The sequence below is a fragment of the Sus scrofa genome, chromosome 2 (genome assembly GCF_054392235.1).
Source record: "Sus scrofa isolate SSC_HxYL_T2T_F1_AM1 chromosome 2, Sscrofa_HxYL_maternal_Yorkshire_Landrace_v2.0, whole genome shotgun sequence".
NCBI lineage: Eukaryota > Metazoa > Chordata > Mammalia > Artiodactyla > Suidae > Sus > Sus scrofa.
The window spans coordinates 130,101,597-130,126,605 of record NC_139384.1 but is presented as its reverse complement, the minus strand read 5'-3'; the positions used below and the strand labels follow the sequence as shown (position 1 = coordinate 130,126,605).

Genomic DNA, 25,009 nt, shown 5'->3' with positions numbered 1-25,009 from the left:
ATATCTTGAGATTTATAAGTACCAGAGGGACAGCTGAGTAGAGGGGTCCTGAATAAACTGAGAGCTTATGAGAAAAGTTGGAACTAGAGAGACATATTTTGGAGTCTTTTTTATCACAATAATGAAGTTTGGGGTAGGTAGGATTGTTAAAGAGTCGGTGGAGAGAAGAGAGCCCAGCTGATGGAAAACTTTGGAGAGTACTGCACTTAGGATGTCAGATAAGACATATAGAGGATAAGAAAAAAAGCCAAAAAAGGAAGGTATAGTAACAGCCCCAAATGCAATTGAGGGCTAAAGCAGGGTGGACCCAAGAAAATCTAGCAACTAATGAGTCTTCAAGAACTCTCCAATGAGTGGTTTCAGTTAGGTTGGGGTGAACAGCAGAAGTCAGGGTGCAAAAACATTTAAGAATGAGTGAGTGATGAAGAATTAGCAATAAGCCATAAAGGAAACTTTCTTTAATTTGGACAGGAAAGGAAAAAAGAGGGCACTTTTGAAACAGCACTGATGAACACTCATGGACTGTAATGGGAACAGGTGATAGTCTGGAATATTACTTGAGGATGTGGCTTTCCCTTATATGCTTGTACCCTAGACCTTTCCCTGACTCAGGTAGCTCAGCCCTGTAGTATGCATAGCTTCAGTGAGGGGTTGCTGCAGCAGACAAAAAAATTCTTAATATATCATCAATAACTTTGGGTGAACTTGAGGATCTCTGGTTTTAGGACTAGATAAAGGCCCCTCTGGTTAAGGAAGGAGGAGGGTTGAGGTGAAGTGAGAAGTGCATTAATACTGTATCTCTGAGAAAGGGACCCTGCTCTCTGCAGCTCTGTGATGGTTAATTTTACATTTTCAATTTGGCTAGGCTATGGTGCCCAAGAATTTGTCAAGCACCTGTCTGGATGTTGATGTGAAGGCATTTTTTTAAAGATGTGGTTAATATTTATAATCAGTAGAGTTTAAGTGGAGCAGATTACCCTTTGTAGTGTGGATGGGCTTCATCCAATCAGTTGAAGGCCTTAAAGAGTGTGGACTGAGGTTTTCCAAAGAAGGAAATATACTTCCAGACTCAGCATAAAAACCTTGCCTGAGTTTCCATGTTTTGTACTCAAGACTGCAAGATCAACTCTTATCTTAATTTCTAGCCTGCCAGCCTGCCTACAAATTTTGGGCTTTACAGTCCCCACAATCACATGCACCAATTCCTTAAAACTGGTCATTATATCTCTCTATCTCTGGCGGGTGTGTGTGTGTGTGTGTGTGTGTGTGTGTGTGTGTGTGTGTGTGTGTGTGTGTAGAGACATAGGGGTATCTATCTGTATCTTAATCTGTCTCAAGGGCTTACTAATACAAGCTTTTTAAAACTTTCGAATGGATTCAGAGATCCTGAGCTAATTGGAGACTTTCCTAAGTGTAAGACCCCAAAGGAAAAAATGGTAACTGAAAGGGGTGAAGTAGGAGTGACAAAGACAATGGTGAATTAGGAACCCAAGCTCCTTCTAAAAGGAGTGACGTCCCCTCAACTCCAGGCAAGGGTTGCCATGTAGGAGTGCAGTCTGGTGTTATCACATGATATGATTAATTCAGGGAAGTGCAAGCTACGCAGAAGTGTAGGAATTACTGGATTTGAAGCCATTTAAAAGAAACATGAGCCCCGTTTTTCCACAGGGACCTCCCTCCCCAAAGAGGAAAATGGGTCCCGTGAGTTTGAGTCTCTCTGAGGAAAATAAACAAAGCTAGCTTTGGTCAACTGAGGCATTTGTTTTTATTTAATCACTAAAACGTTTCCTTTTTTAAAAGGAAGGAGTGAAGAGAGCTCACCTTCTCACTGATTTATGTCATAATCCTGTCAGATATATTTTTAGAAGTCTTTAAAGAAATATAGAGTTTCTTGAAGACAAGGTAACTTCCTGGAACTTCAACCAAAGTTATTTCTGACTTGCTACTTTCAAAGGATATCAGAGCTCACAAAGCAGAGAGGAGCAGGAACAAACAACAAAGGTGAAAATCAAGCCCTTGCACGTAGGAGGCAGGCTTGCTTGGAACATGCGATTATGTGGCAGGAGGTATGGATGTGAATCACAAAATTGTATAGCAGTTTTTTCCTTAGGAAAAAAGGTTCAGTGAAACAGACCAACCTGTCATTGAAAGTGACATGAATGCTGGTTAGTATTATTGAACCAAAGAAAGCTCAACTGATTATGATTTTTTTTTTCTTTTAAAAAGCAGCTAATTGCCAAGGATGTATTTCCCTTGCTTCTCAATGCATTTTGATGTTGGAGTGAATTTGATGATTCATGTAATTGAACAAAAACATGTGTTATTACATAAGAGGAGGAAAATGATTAAACTATCACTTGGGTGTCTCTTATTTCCTAGTTCCTTATGCAACATGTGAAGTACCTTGAAATGCTCTATTCTTTTAAGAGTGAAAAATATCCTTTGACCGAAATGGTTTTAGGTAGACTCTTTGTACTCAGAATTCAGCACCTCAAATAACAATTCCTTAATTCTGAAAACTTGCCCTGGAAAATGCTGAGTGCCAGATGACACGAGGCTTGTCAATAAAGACAATAATTACTAATGCAGTGAGTGAAATGCTTATGGTAGATGTCACTAGTTTCAGGGCCACATGACTATAGATGGGGTCTCTGGGAACTGTGGATCTCATTTTTCTCCCTATTCATCCTGTTCTTCTAGAAGATTGCAGAATGAAATAGGATAGTGGTTCTCAACCTTGGCTGCACATCACCTGGAATCACCTGGTGGAAATTTAGAGTATATGTTAACACCTGATTCTATCATCAGAAATTTATATTTAAATTTATATTTAATTGGTCTGAGTTGTGGCCTAGGAATCAGGGTTGTTTCTTAAAGATGTTAAACTATTTCTAACGTGCAGCCAAGGTTGGGAGCTACTGCCCTGTTACAGAGTTCAGTAAATTGTGAATTATAGAGTGTCAGAGCTTCCTTGTTATAAAGATGCAGCTGATGCTCAGAGAGACCCAGTGCTTTGGTCAAAATCACACATCTTTATTAAAAGCTGTGTGGTGTCTAGAACCCACCCCAGCGTTTTTTCTGTCACACTCTACTGCGCAGGCTTTGGTTGATTGGCTGGTGAGAAAGTCAGGACTTAAAAGTGCTTGTGAGTAGTCGAAATACTGTGTAAGGAGCTAGTTAGTCCTCCTATATATAGGACCCGCCACAAGTTCACCACTCAAAAGTGTTGTTCTGGGGTGTTGATTATCTAGTCTAGATGGAATCAGGTCTCCTAGCCTGTTTGGACTTCGTATTTGAGGTTAAAATGCTCTCCAAGGGAGGCAGGTGTCTACAGATACTCATTAATAACCGCTGTGACTAAGTTCAGCCCTTTGGTAAGGTCCTTTGTTCTTGCAGACTGCCATGCCTGGCCTTTGCTCAAAGCAACCCCTAAGGTATTTTTGTTGTTGTGGTTGTTATTCTGCTGGCGTCAATCACTTCGTCTTCAACAAATGGAGTTGAACTCCTGCCTGAGCTGAGGGTCTTTGCCAGCTGCTTTGAGCAGGAAGAAGATGCAGGACATAGTGGCTGCTTTCAATCAGCATACAGTATAAATGAGAGATAAGTATCATAGTAAACATATTTTCTTTCTTGGCCAGCATTCTCTGGCAGAATCACCCCTTCTCATTCTCAGTTCATATGTTAAGTGAGCAGCCCCACCTCCAGATTTATGGCTGGGAGTAACCCCAGCCTTGGCCAAAATAGCCTGAGACTAAGGGGTGGGCAAATGACTCGAGTTCAACCACTCAGGGACAGCCCCACAATTACAGAGGCCCTGGAGAGGTTCCGGTCTATGGAATGACTCCAGTGTTCCAGGAAAGGCAGAGCTGAGGTTGGAGAGACAGGAGCTCTGGTCCAATACACCCTTCGAGCCCTTGAATTCAGCCTTGCCCAAAGTTCCCTGACTTTCCACTTCCTTTTTCTTTTTTTTTTCTTCTTGAGCTACTTTGAATTGGGTTTTTCTCTTTGTCAACTAAAAGAGTCCTAAGACATGGATTGAATTGTTTGCACAGTTAGCTCTCATTCATCTCTTGGACGTCAAACCCAGCTGAGGTTTTTGGCCAGAATGAGTGCTGATAAATTGGCTGGGCAGCCAGACCTGTCTAGTGACTATTTTAAGGTCAGTTTCTTTTTAGCAGCTGGTAGGAAAACCTGAGGGCATTCGTTTAGTGATATGAAGATGAATTTGATTTTTACTGTTAACACCCTCCTCTGATGGGACTTTGGCATCGAGGTAGCCATCCTTGGTGAGCTCCTATAAGATAAATTTACCACCTTTCTGAATATCAACAGGAGGGCCAAATTTGAAGCATCTTTTGATTCTTTAGCTATTATGTATATGGGGTGCAGTTGAATATGTGACTTGAAACTTTTTAGTTCATAATTCTCTGCTGCAAAATGCTCCACAGTCTTGGTTGTGTCACTAATGGGGTTACTGATAGGCAAACTCAGCCTCTGATTAGGGTATTGGAAAAAAATATTTTTGAAATATATTTGCTATTTCAAAAAAGCATCAAAATATTCACAATAGGAAATGTCAGAACTGTGTTGTTTTTCTGCTACCCATTGTGTGATTTAGAATTGTGTTGCCTTTCAGTTATGTATGGGAATGGGGCATGTATTATAGTTTAGCCTCTAGAGATTTTTATCTGTCTCTATAGACTAAGTAGCAGAAAAGCAAGAACTGAAGAAGAAAACGGTTTACCTTTTTCCTGAAGAGGAAAAGGGAAGGGTATAGATTCTTTAATCATTGGGTTACAAAACACCTCTTAGTAGAGATTTTTCTGGAAATATGCAAAAGGTTTGCATTATTTTATATAGAAAGAGGGTCTTACTTCTTTTGTAAACAGTTTGAGGTTTCAAAGAGTCTTGCTTTCTAACTTACTTAAAATGTTCATTGCTTTGTGAACTGGCCTCAAGCACTCCTAAGTAAATTATTTATGTGGTACTTGACTGCTGCTTCAGGTTTAGATCAAGCCACAGCTGCATAAACAAAGACTCTTAACCTATCGGTTGGATTTAGCAGGCACTTTGGTCTGCTTAAATCCACTGAAATTTCAGATTACTGTTTCTCTGGGTATCTTTGCAGAACAACCACTAAAGTCACAGTGGCTATTTCTAAATAGTCCTAAAGAGAAACAATATGTGTGTTCTAAAGAATGGCCACTAAGAAGTGGGGACTAGTGTTTTGGTGACACTAAAATCATGGAGACAAATTTCAAAGGGCTGGAAGGCACTCAAGATGGCTCAGAAATGAAGGAGATTTGAGACAGTCCTTTTGTTAGTGATGCAAATGCTTGCATTTTCCACATGGAGTGAATGACTAATAGCAGTAGTTTATTGTTCCATTGTGAAATATTGGGATTTGCCCTTCTATATCCTTTTTAGGTAAGCTTTTCGATGACTGCTTTTGTTGGGCTCCCCTCAAGCAGACCTGGAGACAAGGCTGAGGTTAGCTAGTTACTTGAGAGTGAATTTTAGAAAGCATCTCTGAAAGGGGAGGAGGTAGTAAAACAGAGGTGGAAAGCCTGTATTAAGTGTGTTACCACTGCTGGCAACTGCAGCTCAATCCTTCCAAGAACTGTTAATTGAGTAGAATGAGCTTCAGAACTTTCCCAGGGAGGGTTAAGAAAGTGGGGGTGGGGTGGGGGCAGTGGTGATTATCCATCAACTCTGCCCTCCTTAGTTGAGAATTGCCTGGTTTGCACCCTGAAGAAAACCTCCAGGCAGAGAAGGGGAGAGGCTTAGCACTTTAGATGAGAAGCTGGCAGAGGTCAGGGAGGGCGTCTAACATCCTGTAGGTGAACAAGTCAAGGGAACTGTGGGGTGGGGCATCAACAGGGTTGGCCATACTGGCCATCTTTGTAGGGCTAGAAGATATAGGTTTGTTATGAGGAATTGTAGTTACTGTCTCTAACAGGCGGAAGGTCTATTTATCTATCTCCTAAAAAGGCATTCAATGGAATGATTCAGGACAGGTTTCCAGGTCCCACCCTCCAGCAACAGTAACATGACATGTAAGCAGAACAGTAATAGAAGCATGGCTAAATTAGCAGGGTAACTCTGTGATAGGAAGTATTATGAAGGCATTAACAGCATGCTTTTTTTTTTTTTTTGCGTTTTAGGGCCACACCTGCAGCATATGGAAGTTCCCTGACTAGGGGTTGAATCAGAGTTGCAGCTGCCAGCCTGCACCACAGCCACAGCAATGCAGGATCTGAGCTGCATCTGCAACCTGCACCACTGCTCATGGCAATGCCAGATCCTTAGCCCACTAAGCAAGGCCAGGAAATGAGCCTGCATCCTCATGGATACTAGTCAGGTTTATTACCACTGAGCGGTATTCCTGGGATTTTTTTTTTTTTTTTTTTTTTTTTTTTTGTCTTTTAAGAGCCACACCTGAGGCATATGGAGGTCCCCAGGCTAGGGGTCAAATCACAGCTACAGCTGCCAGCCATAGCCACACCAGATCTGAGCTGCGTCTGCTACCTATACCATAGTTAACAGCAACACTGGATCCTTAACCCACTGAGAGAGGCCAGGGATCAAATCTGCATTCTGTGGATGCTAGTCAGTTTTTTTCCTCTGAGCCATGACAGGTACTCCAATTCCTGGAATTTTTAGTGCATGAAAAGTGCTAAGTGAAATGCTATGTGAAAAAAAAAAGGTAACAAACCTACCATTTCAGTTACATGAGAAAAATACTTTTGTACAGAAGAAAAAAGACTAGAAAGAAATATACCAACATATTGGAGTTCCCCTTGTGGCTCAGTGGTTAACAAATCTGACTAGGAACCATCAAGTTGCAGGTTCGATCCCTGGCCTTGCTCAGCGGATTGAGGATCTGGAGTTGCCCTGAGCTGTGGTGTAGGTTGCAGACGCAGCTCAGATCCTGTGCTGCTGTGGCTGTGGCATAGGCTGGTGGCTACAGCTCCAATTAGATCCCTAGCCTGGGAAACTCCATATGCCATGGGTGCAGCCCTAGAAAAGACAAAAAAAAAGGAAAAGAAATGTACCAACATATTAATGGTGTTTATCGCTGGGTGATGAGATAATGGATAATTTTATCAGTTCGTATTCTTTTCTTCATTTCCCAAATATTCTTTGGTGAACTTTTTAACTTCTTTTTTTTAATGTCAGTATGTTTTTGGTTTTCTCTATGATCAGGTTAAATGGAAAGCTTGTTGGCTAGACAGGTGGGTTTACTCTTAGGCTTGTTGGTTTGAACATGGGAGGCAGGCTGCTACAGCTCTGTCTTTGTTTACCTAGCTCCCCAGGGCATACTGACAGTCTCATTTCAGCCTCCATTTCATGGTTTGTTGTGAGACTTCTGCATGAGCTTAAGAGATGAAGAGGGCAGTTCACAGATGGTATTGGCAAAGGCTGTAGGGAGGCAATAGCTGTTATCACTTGGGTCAGAGAGACCATCAGGGAGGTGGTACCTGGAAGGGGTCATCTGTGTGTCCTTTTTGGGTTAAGCTGAGAAACACATCCTGGTTCACTTTTATATCAATTCATTGTTCTCAGCAGCCATCCAGGCTACTGATGGTCACAGACTGTGCCTTCTCAGCCCCATCTTGGAATCAGCATGCTGATGGGAGTGGCAGAGGAGTAGAAACAAGAGTAGCCTTAAGGTGGTGATATTCCACAGGTAGGTACTGTGATCCGTTGAAAATGATTGATGATGTAAAGAGAATATGATTAAAGGCCAGCAAAACACACAAATGAGATGTATGTTAGGAGTTTGGGAAGTGGTTGGGGAGGAGTGCTTTAGGAGTCACAGTGAACTGGGGTGGTTGAGAAAGGTTTTCTAGAGAAAGAATTATTTGAATAATGGTTAAGTCCTAAAATGATGCAAATTCACCTACTACTGTCTCAGGGCACATATAGCCCTGAGTATCTAGAGGTCTGATTATGGTTCTGCCTCAGATTCCCTGTGTAACACCGGGAGTACGTTTCCTGGCCCATGAAATGCAGGTGCTCACAACCCCTGCCCCACAGGAGTGTTATGATAAGTAACTGATGGTAAACATCCAGAGAGATTTGGTGGTGCTGTTGCTAAAGTTTAAAAATGTCAGATGAGATGGAAACAACCTAAATGTCCATCGAAAGATGAATGGATTAAGAAGATGTGGTATATACACACAATGGAATGCTACTCAGCCATATAAAAGAGGATGAAATAATGCCATTCATAGCAATGTGGATGGAACTGAAGGCTCTCATACTGAGTGAATTAAGTCAGAAAGAGAAAGACAAATACCATATGACATCACTTATATCCAGAATCTAATATATACAGCACAAATGAACCTTGCCACAGAAAAGAAACTCATGGACTTGGAGAACAGGCTCTTGGTTCCCAAGGAGGAGGGGGAGGGAGTGGGTTGGACTGGGAGTTAGGGGTCAATAGATGTAAACTATTGCATTTGGAGTGGATAAGCAGTGAGGTCCTACTGTATAGTGCAGGGAACTATATCCAGTCACTTGTGTTGGAACATGATGGAGGATAATGTGAGAAAAAGAATACATATATATGTATGACAGGGTCACTTTGCTGTACAGTAGAAATGGACAGAACATTTTAAACCAACTATAATGGAAAAAATAAAAATCATAAAAGATTAGAATAGGAAAAAAAATAAAAATAAAAATGTCAGATGAGGAGTTCCCTTTGTGGCTCAGTGGTAATGATCCCTACTATTATCCATGAGGATGTGGGTTCGATCCCTGGCCCCACACAGTGGGTTAAGGATCCAGCATTGCCATGAGCTGTGATACAGGTTGCAGACGTGGCTTGGATTTAATGTTGCTGTGGCTACTGTGTAGGCCAGCAGCTACAGCTCTGATTTCAACCCCTAGCCTGGGAACTTCCATATGCAGCCCTAAAAAGACAAAAAAAAAAAAAAAAAAAGGTGATTATAGAGAGGGATATCAGTGGATTCTAGAGACAAAATACAACAGTAGTGATAGAAAGCTCAAGAAGCTTCAAGTTGTGTCCAGAATTAGCAAATTGTTTCGGATGGCATTTCTCTTCTTGGGTTTTCTAGTTACAAGCGGAATACAGAGAGGTGAAATCAGTTGAAGATTCTTCATTTCCTCATGTGTGCTTAGCACTAGGCTGGGTACATTAGGGGAATTTAAAACGTCCTGAGCAAGAGTGTTGTTTCAGGGACTTTAGGGCACAACAGACCCTAAAGTCTGAAAGCTATAATCCTCAGGAGCACAGACACTCAGCTAGGTTTTTATTTATTTATTTGTTTGTTTTTTGTTTTGTTTTGTTTTTTGTCTTTTGTCTTTTGTTGTTGTTGTTGTTTCTATTTCTTGGGCCGCTCCCGCGGCATATGGAGGTTCCCAGGCTAGGGGTCGAATCGGAGCTGTAGCCACCGGCCTATGCAAGAGCCACAGCAACGCGGGATCCGAGCCGCGTCTGCAACCTACACCACAGCTCACGGCAACGCCGGATCGTTAACCCACTGAGCAAGGGCAGGGACCGAACCCGCAACCTCATGGTTCCTAGTCGGATTCGTTAACCACTGCGCCACGACGGGAACTCCTGTTTGTTTGTTTTTAGGGCACCTGCGTCATATGGAATTTCCTAGGCTAGGGGTCAAATTGGAGCTGCAGCTGCCAGCCTACGTTACAGGTCACAGCAACACTGGATCCTTAACCCACTGAATGGGGCCAGGGATTGAACCTGCATCCTCATGGATACTAGTTGGATTCACTACCGCCGAGCCACCATGGGAACTCCTCAGCTAGATTTGTATCACGGGGTATACAAAGCCCCCTTGGGAAGAACCCTAACAGAGGCTCACTCTTCCCCAAAGATCTGATCCATCACTGAAGCTTATTCATCACATCTTTGAACATAAGAAACCCTTATGCCCTTGCTTGTTCCATTCATGTAAAATGGAGCTGAGTGATCAGGAAGCTGTGTGCCAAGAACAAACAAACAGAAATGATAGAGAACTGACCCTAGTTCACACGGAGGGTATACTTTTTTTTTTTATATTGGACTGTTTACAGTATGGCTGGATCGTCCCTGCACAAAAGCTGCATGAATACCTGCAGCCAGCTCTTCTGCCCTTTGGGATTGGGGCAGTCCTGCTGACTAAGGGATTGAGGAGAGGTCATGGTTTACTTGGTCGGGTCTGGCTTTCACGAGGGGCTGTGTGGCTGTTTTTACCCAGCAGTGTACCATTCTACCCCAAGCTGCAAACCACCTGCTAAGAGACCTTGTAGTGGATCTGGACTAGAAAAACAATAAGCAGACAATCAAAGCAAGGCCCCAGGAACACATTAACAACATTTCCTAGAGGTGATATTTGCAGCACTTTTGCGAATATTGAGTCACAAAGTGTGAGGGTGAAACACGAACCTGGCTTAGAGCTGGGCCAGCCGTGTAAGGTCCTAGGTACTCCCTTGGGGAGTTTTTCCCTGGCTTGAGGATCAGGTCCAAAAATGAGCACTGCTTTTACATGCAACCTGTAGTATCTTCTGTGTCCCATCTAAATTCAAAGAGAGCTTTCTCTTCTGGCTTTTTCCAGCTTTTCTCCCACTAATTAGAGACAGGAGGAGGCAAGACCAGCTGCATGTGATGACATGTGGGCTTATAGAAACAATCATTTTGCTTTAACATGGAAATGTACCGTTTTCTTTCTCCTCTCTTCCCGCCCCTTTATTTTTGATGGATGCAGCTGAGGCATATGGAAGTCCCTGGGCCAGGGATTGAATCCAAGCTGCAGCTGCTACCTACACCATAGCTGTGACAATGCAGGACCCTTTAACCCACTGTACGTGGCTGGGGATCAAACCTGCACCTCCACAGCAACCCAAGCTGCTGCAGTCAGATTCTTGACCCACTGCGCCACAGTGGAAACTCCTGCACTGAAGGAGTTTTTTGTCTGCACTGAAAGGACCTAAGGAAAGTCCCCTCTCTTGTTGGGAGTGTTTGCTGACCAGGGCCTTCTATACCATGGAAAGACACACTAGCATTTGGCCTGTGTATCATCGAACTCTGGGTAGAGCAGGCAAAAACAGTTATTGTAAAAGAATAAGAAGAAGAAGAGGCTTGTCCCCTAGAGGAAGCTCTTTGGTGAAGAGGAGGTTCTCTTGTGGCAGAAGAGGAAAGAGCTCAGTGAGTTTCTGGAGTTGGGAAAGTGCCTGTCGTTTTGTTCAGAAGCCCAGGGAAGTGGCTCGTCCTCAAGGGAGATGGTTGAATCATGTGCTTAAAGGGATGGGGACACATGCTCTGGGTTCTCCTTCTTGGCAGCAGTTCCTGTGCCTCAGGTCTGGACAGATGGGGCAGCCATCCTCGCAGGTGTGTGTGTGTGTGTGTGTGTGTGTTTGTGTGTGTGTGTGTGTGTTCATGCATGCGTGTGAATATGTGTGCAGCAGCCCAGTAGAGTGGGACTTCCAGGCAGAAATCAGGGTGAGTCACGGAAAATAGAGAGGTGTGGTCCTTCTTGCACACCCAAGTGGAAGAGGCAACGCTGAGCATTTCCATCCAGGACTCAAGTCAGATGCCTGCACATGTAACTCTGTTAAGGAGTCTCTACCTGGCACATGCATGGACTCACCCAGATTTTGTGGAGCTGAATACTTAATCTGGAGAAGGTGGCTGCTTTAAGAAAAAGTAAACAAATTTATAAGCATCAAATTTGCTAACAAGCCTTAGAAGGAGCCTGTGCAGTTGAGAGCATCTGAGCTTATGCATTATTGGTTGTATGATAAAGCCTCCTCTTCATTTTTGTCTTGGTTGAGGTTGTAGGAAAAGAGCCCCTGAAGGGCTTCCCCCCTCACCATCAATGGACATTTCTATTTCTCTTCTCCTTCTATTTCACACTCTCTGTTTTCTCCAGCTTTCCATACCTTCCCAACCAAGGGAAGATCTGAAAATCATGTAAAAAATTTGTATATGTGAAGGCTTACTTCCTCCCTTAACTAGGTGACTCAACCTTGAATTAAAAAAATCTTTTATTGCAAAATGAAAGGCTTCACTCTTTGGATAATCTCTCTCCCTGGCAGGTCTCAGCCTTATCCTTCTACATGCCAACCATTTTTAAAAGAAAACTGGCATCAGCAAGCAGTCTAGAAGATTGGTAGGAGGGAGCAGAGGGGACTTGGTACCAAACTTTACTAAAACTATTTATCTCGTCTTGAAGGGAGACTGATTTTCTCCCTGGATCCTGAAAGCAAGCAGAGCTGAGACCCCACCTGAATCACAACAGATTTTCTAAGCTGGTTCACAGTCTCACAGCTGGCACATACTCAGGTTCACATAAATGGTCAACATTCTCTGAATCACCAGTGGAGAGACGAAGACACACAACGGAGTCTCTTTTTGTTGGCCTTTGCTAGAAAAGGTGCTGAGTCCAATGTCACTGAGACAGAGAATCATTTTCCTGAAGACAGGCCAAGACTGTGCCATCCATTCTAGAGAAAATTCCAGAAGAAGAATTCCAAGACATTCAGAGCATGTGTTTATGCCACTCATTCAGACATTCAGTCTCATTTGAACAAGGAAATCTCATTGTTTCAGAATTAGATTTTACATCTATTTAAAGAAATATACCACTGAATGTTGAAAGCAGTAGTGCCTTATGTATAAAATGTTGTTTACCTTAGGTGACATTTTCTAGTCTTCCTTGCAGTGACATAATGAGGGAAGGAACAGCAGCGTCTTGTATCTGTTTTCCACATTTGGGTTTATGACCTTGCCTCCTTTTTTTTTTTTCCTCCCCCCAATGCCTTCTTTAAAAACAACTGAAAATCCCAAGTCTTCAGAAGAGGTTTAGAAGGACAAGAAACAGCAGCATCAAGGGAGTCAGGAGACCTGGGGTCTAAGTCCCCTTTAGCCACTGACCAACCATTGCAGTGACTTGATCCCTGTCCCTTGAGCTCTCGGCCTTGATTTGCTCATCAGTGCCACGAGAGGCTGGGCCAGCTCATCCCTCACGTCCTTCCCAGCTCTAGTGTTTGTGTTAATGATTTTCCTCTGAGAATTCCAGAGCCTTTACGTAACTCACAAGGCTAAGAGTCCACTTAGAGAAGCACAGGGGCCTCAGCTGTGCTCTTGTCACATAGAATGAGTCCAGCTGAGGAAGGTAGTGTGGGAACAGTGTGTTCACACAGTGTGGGGAGAGCTCAGAGAATGCATCATCCTAACGGCACAGGCTTTGGGATGGGGCTGCCGTCCACCTTGGGTCTGGATAGAGAAACCTGGCTTTTGGTCAGAATCCTAGTGAAATAAATAAGTGTGGAGATAGAGCTAAAAACAAGGGTGGGCCAGCTCCGCCACACTGTCTACCCTTTGGCCAAGTTACTTGCTTCCCTGGGACACTATTTCTTTATTGGTGCAAAATGAGGGTAGTAAAATTAGTCCTGCAAAAAATTGATCAGCAGCTTTTGATAAGGTCGAAGTACATATGGAAGTAAAGGAGTTTGAAAACTGTAAGTGACACATATAAAGAAGGAATGTGAGCAGCTTTGAAAGGTGTTTCTAGGAGTTTCCGTTGTGGCTCAGCAGAAGTGAATCTGACTAGCATCCATGAGGATGTGGGTTCAATCCCTGGCCCTGCTCAGTGGGTAAGGATCCAGTGTTGCCGTGAGCTGTGGTGTAGTCACAGACATGGCTCAACTCCCACATTACTGTGGCTGTGGCTGGCAGCTGCAGCTCTGATTTGACCTCCAGCCTGGAAACTTCCATATACCCCTGTGCCTGGCCTAGGCAGGAATGGGGGATGGTGAATTTCAACACAGCAATGAAGGGATGAAGGGGGAAGGGCCTGGGCCAAGGGAGGATAGGCAAGATCAGGGAAAGAGCAGGACTGGAGGACACCTGAATCCAGGGAAAGGCTGCTACCCAGCAGCCAACTTCAGCCTGGGGTGGATGGCAGCTCCAAGCCTACTGTGTCCACTTCCATAGGCCCTCTGTTTAGTGACAGTGTGGTCTAACTTCTGGAAATGTGGGTGGTACTTTTTCTTCTAAACAGCAAATGCCTGGCTCAGAGATGCCTGCAGAGGCTGATACCCTGATGCCCCATCCTAGGGCTCTCTTGCCTTGTGAGACTCTCAAGAGCTCTGTTGGATGACTCCCGGCATAGTGCACAAGAGGCCAGTACCCTGATCACCTCTCAGGAGAGGTCTCCCTGGTCTAGTGAGGCAGTGACAGGACTGAGAGAGAAACCAGGCCAAGTAATAGCAATAATGATAATCATAGTTACTATTTATGGAACACCATGTGCCCGATGCTGAGCTAAATGTTCTACATACATTTGCCTTTTTAACCTTCACAGCTCCCTAATAAGCCAGTTGCGGTATTATTTTTCTCTAGTTAGAGAGGTTAGGAAAGGTCATAGGATCTTAAATCTCCTAGCTCATTTTCATGATAGAATTGACTTGAGCCCACTTTGTTGGGACTCTGAATCCTAATTATTATTCTATTCTTTTTGAGTTCACAGATTCTTATCAAGTCAGCCCAATGCTGTCTGTGCTTCAGCGGAACCCCAAAGATTAAGTTAGTTCTGAACAGTGAAGAGACCGAGATACAACAGTGATCCAAAGAAGGCCCAGTTTGCTCCTTTTGCAGGGAGCAAAGATAAAGTAGACAAAAACAGTAGTTCTGCACTGGTCTAGGAAAAGTAAGATGCCCTGGAAAGGACAGAATTGATTTGTTGATGGCCATGCCAGTTAGTGCCCTCCTGATGCCGCCTTGCACTGGCTCATATCTGGCTTCACTAGACAATTGTGCACATCTCTTCCCAACTCCACACTCAGTCAAGTTAGATGAGTAGCTTGCGCTTGTCCAAGGTGGGAGTTTTAACACCATGCAAACACTGCAAATCAGTTTATTTCCCTGTAGAGCCAGTTGTTAAACATATACCTGCCCTGATTCTAGCCTTGTCATTTTTTTTTCAATGAATTGTTGACTCCCATAAAGAATTGTTTCTGAAATGTGGTGTCTAAAAGGAAGTCTTAATTCTACATATACAGATATTACACATAGATTAAAGGAGCCCTTCTAACATGTGCAGATAAAGACATGCTTTGAAAGTATGCTCAGTAACTAAACATGCTCAAGACAACTGAGTAAGAGTGACAGGCCCTTACTGCCAGTTCCAGAAGAATATGCTGCTCTCAGAACTGCCATCTGTACCTGCAGGGGAAGGGATCTGTGGTCAGGGTTTCCTTTGGCAAAGTCTGGTGGCTCAGATTGTGGCAGCGAGACTGCATGTCTGTGTGAATGACCTTTTCCTTTTGTGCATTTAAAAATAACCTACCAAAGATAGCATGGATAAGTGAAGCATGGAGCTAAGCGGTTTCATTAGAGATAAATATTTTGTCAGATTGCCTAACTTTCAATTACATCTGGTTTCACCAGATATGGCACTTATAATGTTATCTGTAGAATCACCTCTTCTGATTTTCTGTGCAAATGGGAACTAGGAATAGAATGGAGAAGTAGAACTCCAGGTAATCCCCACATCTCAGTTTTTCTATTACTTCCAGAGTCTCTCATATTAAGCCTTTTGTCTGAATTGGAGTGGTGACATGCATTTTGGACCATTTCCCAGCTCCTTCCTCCCTCCCTCCATATAAGGATTCCTGGCGAGATAGAAATATCTATTGGACACTTACCCTGAACCTCTTTAACTACAGTTGTGAGAGAGTAGCACCAGGTAGTCTCTCTCACTAAGGGTCCCTCTGGTTCACAGTTTCTATGTCTACATAACCATCATCCATGAGGTCCAAAGCACAACCAATCCCCTGAAATGTACAGTTCCAACAACTCGAGGTTGGGGTTCGGGGCAGGGGTTCAGTCCTAGTTCTCTGGCTAGTTCAAGACCTCTGTTCTTTTGAAGAGTACTGCTTTCTTGATCTGGACTTAGCAGGTAGAAGGATACCTTCCCTCAGATTCCCTAGTAAAGTAGCAGCCAGAGCTGGTGTAAAAATACCAGGAGATAAAATTAGTTACCCTGAGCTGCCAGCAGCTGGCATGGCGGGGTCGGGCCAGCTGGGAGGCCCTGCCTGGCATGGTTCTGCTTCTGCTGGGCTCTGCGCCTCACAGGAGGGTCTTACATAAGACTTGTCACAGCAGCCTGCCCCTCCCTGCTGGGACAGTTCACAGGACACAGGATTAGCTAGCTAGAGCCAAGCTCTATTTCTGGAAGGCAGAAAGTTCAGCCCAAGTGTATTCACTGAGAAGATACTCATTTACTCCATTGAAGGGAGCAGAGACAGAGACTTCCAAGGGGAGAATTATTTTAGGAGATCATTTGTACAGAAAAGTGAAGAACATTAGGGATCAGAGTAGGGGACAAAAGCAGAGCAAGAACAAGCTTGAAAAGTAACTCTGTTCCTCCTGTTGTCATCTCTCCTTTGGCTACTGTACTTACTGACTCACCCCCAGAAGTTTAGAAAAAAAGTTAACTTTTCCAGTAAGCCTGCTGAAACAGGACTGTATGATTTCATCTTTGACACCAAGCTAATCTTACATGTTATGCTCATTATGCATAATACATTATATAGTAAATTCTGATTATTCAACATCCTGAAAATCTCTGCTAGCCAAATAAATATCAGATCCCCACATTAGGCTGGAATTTTGTTATTATATTAGGTTATGGGGAGGGACATTGCTGTCATGCACACATTTATGTTTCACTGCCTCACCAGACAAATAATTCCTTCAAGACAGAAGGATAGGGAGTTCCCATTGTGGTGCAGTGGTTAATGAATCCAACTAAGAACCATGAGGTTGTGGGTTCGATCCCTGCTCCTTGCTCAGTGGATTAAGGATCTGGTGTTGCCGTAAGCTGTGGTGTAGGTTGCAGACATGGCTGAGATCCCACGTTGCTGTGGCTCTGGCGTAGACTGGCGGCCACAGCTCCAATTCGACCCCTAGCCTGGGAAACTCCATGTGCCGCGGGAGCAGCCCTAGAAAAGACAAAAAGACAACAACAACAACAAAAAAGACAGAAGGATATAGCAGGTATGATGATATGATGATAATGTGGCTAATTAAGGAGAAATTATTTGAACTTATGTCCTTGGTGCTGATGGTTGTGTGTGTGTTGATGGAATGGGTGTATGGAGTCTATTGGAAATGACAATTTTGTTTTTTTTTTAAAAAAACAATTATTATAGGTGATTTACAATGTTCTGTTAATTTCTGCTGTACAGAAAAGTGACCCAGTTATACATGTACACATTCTTTTTCTCACATTATCCTCCATCATGTTCCATCACAAGTTATTGGATATAGTACCTTGTGCTCTAGCAGGATCTCATTGTTTATCCATTCTAAATGCAATAGTTTGCATCAACTAACACTCAAATGCCAGTGCTTCCCACTCCCTCCCCCGCCTCCATATCCATGAGTTTGTTTCTTTTTTTTTTTTTTTTTTGTCTTTTTGTTGTTGTTGTTGTTGTTGTTGTTGCTATTTCTTGGGCCGCTCCCGCGGCATATGGAGGTTCCCAGGCTAGGGGTTGAATCGGAGCTGGAGCCACCTGCCTACGCCGGAGCCACAGCAACGCGGGATCCGAGCCGCACCTGCGACCTACACCACAGCTCACGGCAACGCCGGATCGTTAACCCACTGAGCAAGGGCAGGGACCGAACCCGCAACCTCATGGTTCCTAGTCAGATTCGTTAACCACTGCGCCACGACGGGAACTCCTGTTTCTTTTTTTGTAGATAGATTCATATGTGCCATATATTAGATTCCAGATACAAAAGATATCATATGTTATTTGTCTTTCTCTTTCTTTTTTTTTTTTTTTTTTTTTTTGGCTTTTTGCCTTTTCTATGGCTGCTCCTGCAGCACGTGGAGGTTCCCAGGCTAGGGGTCAAATTGGAGCTGAAGCCGCCAGCCTATGCCAGAGCCATAGCAACACGGGATCTGAGCCGAGTCTGCAACCTACACCACAGCTTATGGCAACACCAGATCCTTAACCCACTGAGCAGGCCAGGGATTGAACCCACAACCTCGTAGTTCTTAGTCGGATTCGTTAACCACTGATCCACAATGGGAACTCCTGTTTTTCGCTTTCTGACTTACTTCACTTAGCATAGGAATCTCTAATTCCATCCATGTTGCTGCAAATGGTATTATTTTGTTCTTTTTTAGGGCTGAGTAGTATTCCATTATGTATATGTACTATATCTTCATAATCCACTTATCTTTTGATGGACGTGTAGGTTGTTTCCGTGTCTTGGCTACTGTGGATAGTGCTGCAGTGAACATAGGAGTGAATATATCTTTTTCAATGAAAGTGTTGTGCAGATATGTGTCCAGGAGTGTGATTTCTGGGTCATATGGTAGTTCTATATTTAGTTTTCTGAGGCACCTTTATACTCTTTTCCAGAGTGGTTGTACAAATTTACATCACCACCAACAGCATTTGTTATTTGTAGACTTAGTAGTGATGGTAATTCTGACTGGTGAGAGGTGGTACTTCATTGTAGTTTTAATTTGCATTTCTCTAATAATTAGTGATGTTGAGCATTTTTTCATGTGCCTGTTGGCCATCTGTATGTCTTCTTTGGAGAAATGTCTTTTCAGCTCTTCTGCACATTTTTTAATTGGATTGATTGGTTTTGCTGTTGAGTTGTATGAATTGTTTGTGCATTTTGCAGATTAAGCCTTTGACAGTTGCATCATTTGAAACTATTTTGTTCCATTCCATAGTTTGTCTTTTTGTTTTATTTATGGTTTCCTTTGCTGTGCGAAAGCTTGTTAAGTTTGACTAGGTCCCATTGGTTTACTTTTGCTTTTCTATTGCCTTGGGAGACTGACCTAAGAAAACATGTGTACAGTTGCTATCAGAGAATGTTTTGCCTATGTTCTCTTCTAGGAGTTTGATGGTGTCTTATCTTACATTTAAGTCTTTAAGATGTCTTGTGTTTTTTTTTTGTACATGGTGTGAGGGTGTGTTTTAATTTCATTGATTTATATTGATTTGTCCAATTTTGCTAGGACCACTTGCTGAAGAGACTATCTCTTTCCCATTTCATATTCTTGCCTCTTTTGTCAAAGAGTAATTGATCATAAGTGTCTGGGTTTTTTTCTGGGTTCTCTATTCTGTTCCATTGGTCTGTATGTCTGTTTTTGTACCAGTACTACACTGTCTTGATTACTGTGGCTTTGTCATATTGTCTGAGGTCTGGGAGAGTTATGCCTCCTGCTTGATTTTTTGTTTTTCCCCTTGGGATTGCTTGGCAATTCTGGGTCTTTTGTGGTTCCATGTAAATTTTTGGATTTTTTGTTCTAGTTCTGTGTAAAACGTTGATGGTAATTTGATAGGGATTGCATTGAATCTGTAGATTCCTTTCAGTAGTATGGCCATTTTAGCAATATTAATTCTTCCAATCCAGGAGCATGGAATATCTTTCCATTTCTTTGAATCCTTTTTAATTTCCTTGATTAATGTTTTATGGTTCTCAGCATGTAAATCTTTCACCTCCTTGGTCAGGTTTATTCATAGGTATTTAATTTTTGGGGGTATGATTTTAAAAGGTATTATATTTTTGTATTCCTTTTCTAATATTTCATTTTCAGTATACAGAAATGTAACCCAATTTTGAGTGTTAATCGTACATCCTTCTACTTTGTTGAATTCGTTGGTCAGTTCAAGTGGTTTCTGTGTGGAGTCCTTAGGGTTTTATATATCTTCATAGAGTGACAGTTTTACTCTTCTCTTCCAATTTGGATACATTTTATTCCTTTTGTTAGTCTGATTTCTTTGGCTAGGACTTCCAAAACTATGCTGAATAAAAGTGATGAGAATGGGCATCTTTGTTTTGTTCCAGATTTTAGTGGGGAAGCTTTCAGCTTTTCTCCATTGAATATTATATTTGCTGTGGATTTGTCATAAATGTCTTTTATTATGTTAAGGAATGTTCCCTCTATAGCCACTTTGGTAAGAGTTTTTTTTAATTATGATTGGATATAGGATTTTGTCAAATGCTTTTTCTGCATCTATTGAGATGATCATGTGGTTTTTGACTTTTCTTTTGTTAACATGTTGTAGGATGATGATTGATTTGCATATGTTGAACCATCTTTGTGAACTTGAGATGAATCACACTTGGTTGTGGAGTACAATATATTTATATGTTGTTGGATTCAGTTGGCTCATGTTTTGTTGAGAATTGTATCTGTATTCATTGAAGCTATTGGTCTATGATTTTCTTTTTCTTTTTTTATTATCTTCATATGGTTTTGGTATTAGGGTGATGGTGGCTTCATAGAATATCTTTGGGAGTATTATTTCTTCTTCAACTTTTTGGAAAAATTTAAGAAGGATAGATATAAGTTCTTTTTTGTATGTTTGGTATACAATTATATGTTTGGTATAATTCGCCTGTGATGCGCTCTGGTCATGGACTTTTGTTTGTAAAGAGTGTTTTTATTACATATTCAATTTCATCTCTAGTGATTGATCTGTTCAGTTCATCTATTTCTTCTTGATTCAGTTTTGGTGGGTATATGCCTCTAGAAAGTTGTCCATTTCTTCTACGTTGTCAAATTTTTTGGCATGTAATTGTTCATAGTAGTCTCTTAGGTTTTTTCGTATTTATGCAGTATCTGTTGTGATTTCTCCTTTTTAATTTCTTGTTTTGTTTGAGTTCTTTCTCTGCTCTTCTTGATGAGTATGGTTAGAGGTTTGTCAATTTTGTTTACCCTTCCCGAAGAACCAGCTCTTAGCTTTATTGATTTTTCTATTGTTTTTTGAATTTCTATTTTAATGATTTCTTCTCTGATCTTTATGATTTCCTTCCTTCTGATGACTTTAGGTTTTGTTTGTTCTTGTTTTTCTAATTCTTTTAGGTGGTAGGTTAAGTTGTAGATTTGAGATATTTCTTTTTTGAGGAAGTCCTGTATCACTATGTTCTTCTCTCTAAGAACTGCTTTTGTGGCTTCCCATAGATTTTGAATAGTTCTGTTTTCATTATCATTTGTCTGGAGGTATTTTTAAATTTTTCTTTTGATTTCCTTGTTGACCCACTGTTTTTTTTTAGTAGCATGCTGTTTAGTCTCCATATTGTCAGTTTTTTCTCATTTCTTTTCCTGTGGTTGATTTCTAGTTTCATGCCCCTGAGGTCAGAGAAGATACTTGAAATAATTTCTATACTCTTAAATTTGTTGAGGTTAGTTTTCTGCCCCAGTATGTGGTCAGTACTTGAGAATGTTCCATATGCACTTGACAAGAATGTATATTCTGATTTTTTTGGATGCAATGTCCTGAAATTTTCCATTAGGTCTGAGTTTTCTATTGTGTCATTTAGGATCTCTGTTGCCTTTATTGATTTTTTTATCTAGAGGATCTGTGCACTGATGTAAGTGAGGTGTTAAAGCCTCCTATTTTTATTGTATTCCCACCAGTTTCTCCTTTCATGTCTGTTAGTATTTCTTGTATGTATTTGTGTACTCCTATATTAGGGCCATATATATTGACCAGCATAATACATTCTTCTTGAATTGATCCTTTTATCATTAAATAGTGTCCTTCTTTGTCTTTCTTTATGGCTTTGTTTTAAAGTCTATTTTGCCTGATATGACTATTGCAACTCCTGCTTTCTTGTCTTTTCCATTCTCATGAAATATCTTTTTCTTCACCTCACTTTCAATTTATATGTGTTGTTTGCCCTAAGGTGAGCCTCTTGTAGGCAGCAGATTGTAGGCTCTTTTTTTTTTTTTTTTTATCCAGTCTGCCACTCAATTACGTCTTTTGATTGAACATTCAGTCCATTGACATTTGAGGTAATTATCGTTAAATATGTATTTATAGCCATTTAAAAACTTGTTTTCTAATTGAGTCTATGTTTCTCCTTTGTTCATTTTTTTTTTTTTTTTGTCTTTTCTTAGGGCCACACCTGTGGCATATGGCAGTTGCCAGGCTAGCGGTTGAATCAGAGCTGTAGCCATTGGCCTACACCACAACCACAATAATGTCAGATCCAAGCTGTGTCTGCAACCTACACCACAGCCCATGGCAATGCCAGGTCCTTAACCTACTGAGCAAGGCCAGGAGTTAAACCTGTGTTCTCATGGATGCTAGTCAGATTCATTCTGCCAGGACAGGAACGCCCTTTGTTCCTTTCTTTTTGTGGTTGGAAGTTTCCCTTTTATTTTATGCTTGTGTCCTCTTCTTTTTAGTTTTTGTGGATGTAGTTTGATTTTGATTTGTGGTTGCCCTGTTTTTCAAGTATATTAAGCTTCCTGTATTTGCTTGCTTTAGCCTGATAATCTTATAGGCTCAAACACATTCTTTATAAAAGAGTCTAGATTTTCTTACTTTTCTTCCCCACATTTTAAGATTTTCAGGTCCTTTTTTAAACATCTTCATGTTTATCCTTTTTCTGTTCCTTGTGTTTGTTATTGCTTTTACAATAGGTTTCTTTCTTTCTTTTTTTTTTTTCTTTTAAATCTGTATACTGGCGTATTTAAGTTATTACTTTTCAGTTGTGGTTTCCTCCATCCTATTTCTTCTTACCTCTTTTTTATTTAGAGGCGACCTTTCAGTATTTCTTTTAGAATGGGTTTAGTATTGCTGTACTCTTTTAGTTTTTATTTGTTGGAGACATTTTATTGCTCCTTCTCTTTTAAATGATATTCTTGCTGGGTAGAGTACTCTAGGCTGCAAGTTTTTCCCTGTTAGAACTTTGAATATGTCTTGCCACTCTCTTCTGGCCTGTACTGTTTCTGTAGAGAAATAAGCTGATAGCCTTGTAGGGGTTTCCTTATAATTAATTTTTTGTTTTTCTCTTGTTGCCTTTAGAATCCTTTCTTTATCTTAAACTCTTGCCATTTTTATTATAATATTTCTTGGTGTGGACCTATTTGGGTTCAACCTGTCTGGGGCCTTCTGTGCTTCCTGTATCTTGATATTTGTTTCCTTTAGATTTGGAATTTTTCAGCCATAATTTCTACAAATATATTTTGAATGCCCTTTTCTTTTTCGTTTCCTTCTGGAATCCCTACTATGCCTAGATTGGCCCATTTTATATTACCCCATGTATCTCTTATATTGCTTTCATGTTTTTTCATTTGGATTTCTTTCTGCTGTCGTGACTGGGTGATTTCCATTATTCTCCCTTCTAAGTCACTAATTCCTTCCTCTGCATTATCCATTCTGCTGTTCAGTGCCTTGAACTTAGCTTGCATCTCTGCAAATGAATTTTCTATTTTTTCTTGGCTCCTCCTTATATTTGCTAGGTCGTTTCTAAAGTAATCTGCATTACTATTCATATCCACTCTTAATGCCTTCATATTCACTCTTAATTCCTTCAGTATTTTCACTACCTCCTTTTTGAATCTGATGTCTGTTAGACTGCAGAGGTCTATTTCATTGTTTGCTCCTTCAGGAGAATTCTCCTGTTCTTTTAACTTGGAATGGTTCCTGAACTTCTTCATTTTGCTTATATTTTTCTTACTCTGTGAGTTTAGGGAAAACAATTACTGTAGCCTTGAAGGGCTATTTATTTGTGTCAGTACTCCTGCGTATTTAGTGAGGGCTTATTATTATTGTTTGTTATGAGGATTGCTTTTGGTTTGGATGCTTGCTGTATCCTTCCTCACTGTGTGCAGGCTGTTATCCCTATGCTGGTGTATGGCCTGTGGTTGCTTCCAGAGAGATAAAGGCAGTGGGCAGGGCTAGTAGCCAGTGCCTGGTTGCTGGGCACTTGGCAGTGGCAAGGACATGCGGGGAGATGGTGCAGGCTGCTCCTGTTTGCTGGACCCTGGAAAGTGGCAGTGACCTTCAGTCAGGTGTAGGTGGTGGCCAGAGCATTTGGCAGTGGTAGCAGCAAGCATGTGTGTTCCCAGGGAAATGAGAGCAACAACAGGTGGTACTCAGTTATAGTGCCCTCATCTGTGCTATCCTCTGAGGTGACGGGGGCTGTAGGTGGTGCCTGTTTGGGGACCCCTAGTGTTGATGGGCCACACCTACCTCTGGAGTCTGAGATGGCTGTAGTGGTTTGCCCCCACTGAACTTAGCCTGTGTAGAAGGCACCCAGCTGCCTGTAGCCTGCCCAAGAGGAGCCCAGCCACCCATAGCCTGTGTAAGAGGTGCCCGGCTGCCTGAGAGCCTGCACATGCACAGAGAAAGATATTCCTATGGCTCTCTGCCCCTCCTCCCCTGGCCCTCCCAGCAATGGTGCCTTGCTTCTCCTGCAGGCCGTAGCCTCCTCCCACACTCCCTTGGCTGTGGCTTACTATTCCCTAGCCCCTCAGGCTGTCTCCACACAGCCAACCCTAGTCCTTTCCCTGGAACTGACTTCCAGAGCCCAAGTCTCAGTGCCCAGCCACCTTCTAAACATGTCAGGCTGTGGTGTCCAGGGATGGTGGTACCGATGGTTTGTGTGGCTCTCTGCTTTGCCCTCACCAGTCCAGTTTCTGTGCTTTTCTCCAACGCTCTGAGGTCACACCATCTGGGCTGATCTCCCCATAAGTTAGGTGGCTTCCCATGGTATGGAGTCCTTTCCTTTTTCACTGCTTCCTCTCAGGATTGCTGGTCCCATCCTGATTCCTTTTTTTTTTTTTTTCCTTCTATTTATTTTTTTCCCTCTTTTTGCTCTACCCAATTATGTGGAGGGTTTCTTGCCCTTTTTGGAGGTTTAAAGTCTTCTACCAGCATTAAGTAGATGTTTGTTCTACATGTAGATGGGTTTTTTTTTAAATGTGTTCATGGGAGAAGGTTAGCGCCTTATCTTACTCCTGTGCCATCTTGATCCTGCCTCTCAAGTTCTCAGAAATGTCAATTTTGAAACAGGGTAGTTTCCAAGCTGGGAAGGAGAGAGCCAAGCTGGGAATCTAGGAATGGAGGTAAAACTAGTTGAAGGTTTTCCTTAAGGCAGGTTGAAAGCAGGGACACTGAGGTAGATAGGCAGGGAAATATCCAGAAGGCAGAAACCAAATCAGGAAAGAGCTGTCCTATAGCAGGAAAGGATGGAGAATGTGAA

At 41.9% G+C, this 25,009-nt stretch overlaps 1 protein-coding gene across 3 annotated transcripts in view; it reads left to right on the top strand.

Moving 5' to 3' along the window:
* LOC110259445 (uncharacterized) overlaps positions 1-25,009 on the top strand; it is a 153,946-nt gene that overhangs the window by 39,913 nt on the left and 89,024 nt on the right. Inside the window, exon 2 of one of the 3 annotated variants that reach the window (XR_014838592.1) lies at positions 7,567-7,690. The exons of the other annotated variants lie outside the window; for them this stretch is intronic. The gene's annotated coding sequence lies outside the window, so the exon portion shown is untranslated. The remainder of the gene's footprint in view (positions 1-7,566; positions 7,691-25,009) is intronic. 3 annotated transcript variants of the gene reach the window in all.